The sequence below is a fragment of the Bison bison genome, unplaced genomic scaffold, assembly GCF_000754665.1.
Source record: "Bison bison bison isolate TAMUID 2011002044 unplaced genomic scaffold, Bison_UMD1.0 scf7180017864042, whole genome shotgun sequence".
In the NCBI taxonomy this organism is placed as follows: Eukaryota; Metazoa; Chordata; class Mammalia; order Artiodactyla; family Bovidae; genus Bison; species Bison bison.
Window position 1 is genome coordinate 1,008,270 of NW_011494614.1, and position 4,747 is coordinate 1,013,016.

Sequence of the window (4,747 nt, forward strand, 5' to 3'; positions counted from 1 at the left end):
TCACCTACAGGCACTACACTGAGAATTGTTCCTTTCCACTTGAGTGGAAGCATGCACTATGCCAGAGTGAGCTGTCGGGAGTTTTGCTTCTCTTCTACAAGGTCTGTCTTCCGAGGTTCACTTTTATAAGTGTTACATAAATGGTAATTAATACGGTAGCACACTGACAATAAATGGAGAGTCAGAGGGATCCAGGTTTGACCCCAGCTCTGCCACTTGCTAACTCAATGGCCTCATACCAGTTAACTTCACCTCCGGAGCCTCAAGTGCTAATTTGTAAAATAAGGATAAGGGGACCATTGTTTCTGGAGGGCCAGCACCTTGCTTCTGCTCCTAGCCATTCTCTACTCTCATTTTCTGAAATCTGCTTGGCGAATATGATCATGTCTCTCTCTCCCAAGAAATGTTATTCCTCCCCTCAAGCCTCATGAAAAGAGTTTTGAGGGGATCACTGGCCTGGGCATTTAGCCTCTGTCTGCTGCAGTTTGCAAGAACCCAAAGAAGTAGTCTCTGACCTAGAGTTGAGATCTTTCAAGGTGAAGAACTGTGACTTGCAGAATGTGTCCATGTGGGCAAGGAGATAAGGCTGGTGAGAAAATGCCTGCCCCAGAGTGTGTACAGGCAAAGGACATCTGTGCATTTCCTACAGACTAAATGCAGGGAGAAAAAGCCAGCCTGTGAGCTGTCTTAAAGGAACCTCATCCAAGAACACAAAAGAGGACTCAACTATGAACTACAAGGGACTCCTTGTAGAATTTTGAAAAACCAAGACTAGCAGAAAGAACAGAAGCAGCTAGGAAGATCCCTGTGGCTCAGGGATCTTTGAGGAGTCCTTGGATGTGACCCAACAAAAAAGGTCATGCCCCTTTTTACAAATTTCTAAACATGCCTCAACCCACAAAAGCAGCCCTAGAGATTTAACTTCATGCTTGGAGGATAAAGTCCCATATGCTTTAAATGGCTTATAATTCCTCCTTCTCTGCCTGCATTCAATCCCTTTTCCTCACCAGTTGTGTTAAACTTCGTCAGGCACCTGAACTCATCTCTTCTTGCTGCTGCTGCTAAGTTGCTTCAGTCGTGTCCGACTCTGTGCGACCCCATAGACGGCAGCCCACCAGGCTCCCCCGTACCTGGGATTCTCCAGGCAAGAACACTGGAGTGGGTTGCCATTTCCTTCTCCAATGCATGAAAGTGAAAAGTGAAAGTGAAGTCACTCAGTCGTGTCCAACTCTTAGTGACCCCATGGACTGCAGCCCACCAGGCTCCTCCGTCCATGGGATTTTCCAGGCAAGAGTACTAGAGTGGGCTGCCATTGCCTTCTCCCATCTCTTCTTGCTAGGCTGAGGCCTAAGCTGGGGCCTCTCTGGGGAGCCCCTGGTGTTCTCTGAGTAATTCATGTTCTGTACAAACTGTTCCCAGGCCTAGGGAAGGGAGGGTCATTAACCAAAAAGATAAGATGCCCCTTATAGGAACAGTGGGCTTCCCTGTAGCTCAGATAGTAGAGAATCCACCTGCAATGCAGGAGACCTGGGTTTGATCCCTGGGTTGGGAAGAGCCTCTAGAGGAAGGAATGGCTACCCACTCCAGTATTCTTGCCTGGAGAATTCCATGGACAGAGGAGCCTGGAGGGCTATAGTCCATGGGGTTGCCCTAAGTGACTAAAGCCTTCACTTCCACAGGAACAGTAGCAAATGAGACTCACGTTATTTGATAAAGAATCTGTGCCTACCTGCTGTACTAACCAGCATTGTGATGGAAATTCAGTCACAGCAGAGACCCTGTGGCTAACTGGCCTTAGTGAGCTTAAAGATCAGCTCTGGAATGGAAGGAGAGTGAGAGGGTAAGGTGGGGATGGTGAACAAGACTATTCTGTATGGCAAGTCTGAAAGTATGCCAATAAATGATGCGATATTAAAATAAGAGAATGACCACTTCTGGGAATATATCTGAAGGAAATGAAAACACTAACTCGGAAAGATACCTGTACCCCCAGTTCATAGCAGTTATATCCCCAGTTCATAGCAGCTATACTTACAGTAGTTAATACATGGAAATGACCTAAGTGTTCATTAATGGACATATGGATAAAGATGTTGTAGAATATTATTCAGCCATTAAATAAACAAGGAAATCCTACCATTTGTGACAATCTGGATGGAACTCTAAGGCATCATGCTAAGTGATATAAATCAGACGCATGTGCATGCTCAGTCATGTCCAACTCTGCGACCCCATGGATTGTAACCCACTGGACTCCTCTGTCCATGGGATTCTCCAGGCAAGAATACTGGAGTGGGTTGCCATTTCCTCTTCCAGGGGATCTTCCCAACCCAAGGATTGTACCCATGTCTCTTGCATCTCCTGCACTGGCAGGTGGATTCTTTACCACTGAGCCACCTGGGAAGCCCGGTTAGATAAATCACACAGAAGACAAAGGCTGTATGATCTCACTTATATGTGGAGTCTAAAAACAAAATCAAAACAAAACCAAACTCATAGAAAAAGAAATCAGACTTGTGGTTACCAGAGGCAGAGGATTGGGGGATGGGGAAACCGAGGAAGGTGGTCGAAAGATACAAACTTTTAGTTATAAGGTAAATAAGAACTAGGGATGTAATGTACAGCATGATGACTATGGTTAACACTGCCATATAGTGTATAGGAAAGTTGTTAAGAAAGTATATCCTGAGTTTTCATTACAAAAAGAAAAATTTCCCCCTTTTTTCTTTCCTTTTTTACTGTATCTATATGAAAGGATGGATGTTAGCTGAACCTATTGCAGTAATGATTTCACAATATATGTAAATTGAACCATCATGCTGTATGCCTTAAACTTGTATAGTGATGGATGTCAGTTATTTTTTCAATAAAACTGGTGAAAAACATGAGAATGAAAACTGTGTTAAGGGTACTGAAAGAATCAAAAGATGATTTTGTGCCTCAAGAGTTTGAGGTGGGGGCTTCCCTGGTGGTGGTGGATAGGAGTCCACCTGCCAACGTGGGGGACACAGGTTTGATCCCTGGTCTGGGAGGATTCCACATCCCACGGAGCAACTAAACACAGGCCACTGAGCCCGAGCTGAAGAGCTCGCCAGCTGCAACTACTGAGCCTATGTAGAGCCTGTGCTCTGCAACAAGAGAAGCCACTGCAGTGAGAAGTCCACTCACTGCAACCAGGAGGAGCCCCTCCTCACTGCAACTAGTGAAAAGTCCGCATGCAGCAAGAAGACCCAGGGCAACTAAAAATAAATAAGTAAAAATTAAAAAAAAAAAAGAGAGTTCGAGGTGGGCTTCATACAGGAGTCGACTCTAAGGACTGTCCTTAGGTGGCTATCAGAAAGTGAAGGGCCCAGGAATTTCATATTTGGAAATACGAGTGAGAGCTAAGTGGGGTGAGGGATTAAGAAGAAAAAATTGGATTGGTAGGTGGTGGCAGATTGTGACAGGTACAAATGTCAGGGTGAGGGAACCAGATATCCATGAGAAGTCCATGTAGCGAAATGATGATTTTTGAGGAAGTATCACAGCTTATGGAAGCTATTTTTTTTTTAATTTCACTTTTTTTTTTTTAATGTTGAAAGGGCCAAAGAATCCGTGCCAGACTGTCTCAAAACAAGGGAGGGAAAAAGAAGGGAGATCAACAGAACTCTCCTTTTCCCTTTTCCCCAAACACTAGGGACACATTATTAACTCACTTTGATTTTAAAATCTTTATGGTCAGATATGATTTTGAGTGCTTCAAAAGTTTTTCCTTTGTGGAGGCCAGCTGGAGACTGTTGCCTAGGTATTTCAAGGGAAGAATTGAGGTTACATCTCTCAACCTGGTACCACCAAAATACCACTGGTGATCTATCTATCCACACACCTATTCACCCACATCTACTCATCCATCCCACCAGCTAACAAACATCTTTTTGAGTGCCCACCACATGCCAGTTTCCATGCTGTGCACCCAAGTCACCACAGTGAACAACACCGTCCTTTCCAGTGTATGTAACTGTGTTGGGGGCAGGAGAGATTAAACACAAATGGCAAGACTTTTCTAATTGTCACAGATGGGAGATGAGTACTTGGGGGTTCATTATGCTATTTTTTCTGCATTTTGGTTTGACAATTTTCATAACAAAGTTAGATAACTATTTCTCAACCAAGGAAGTTAGATTTGACAGATACCTATATCCCAAAGGCAAGTTCAGCTTTGAAGTTACACCCAAGGTGTTAGTGGAAGAGAAGTCCTTTGGGGAGGGTGCAGGGGGTGGTCGGGAAACGCTTCTTGGTGGACCTGTTCTCTAAAAGTACTTGCTCAGATTGAGTAAAGAATCCGGAAACCACCGGCCTGAATTGGCCTCAGCTGCCTTGGGAAGTGCTAACAGGTCAGAGTCAAGAGTTAAGAACTAGTCTCCTGTCCCCAGTGGCTTATATCCACCGCTACCCGCACCCCGCACCGCCCCCCCACCCTCCCCCCGCCCCGGCCCCATTACCACTGCCTTGGCTTTAAGTCATCAGATTTGAGTAGATAATCAGGTTTAACCAACATTTCCTTGAGCACATACAATGTGCTTGACACTATACAAAGGCTTTGGGGTTAGTTTCGGCTCGCACCATCTCATAGAGAATGGAATAGGAGTCTTGGGAATTCCTCAAGGTGGGAGGAACCTGACCCTATCAAGCAAGAGCAGTTGAGGAACCCATTCCTCGCAATTCCAAGTTGTGGGCAATAGATCAGAAACTTGTGATCAGTTTGCTT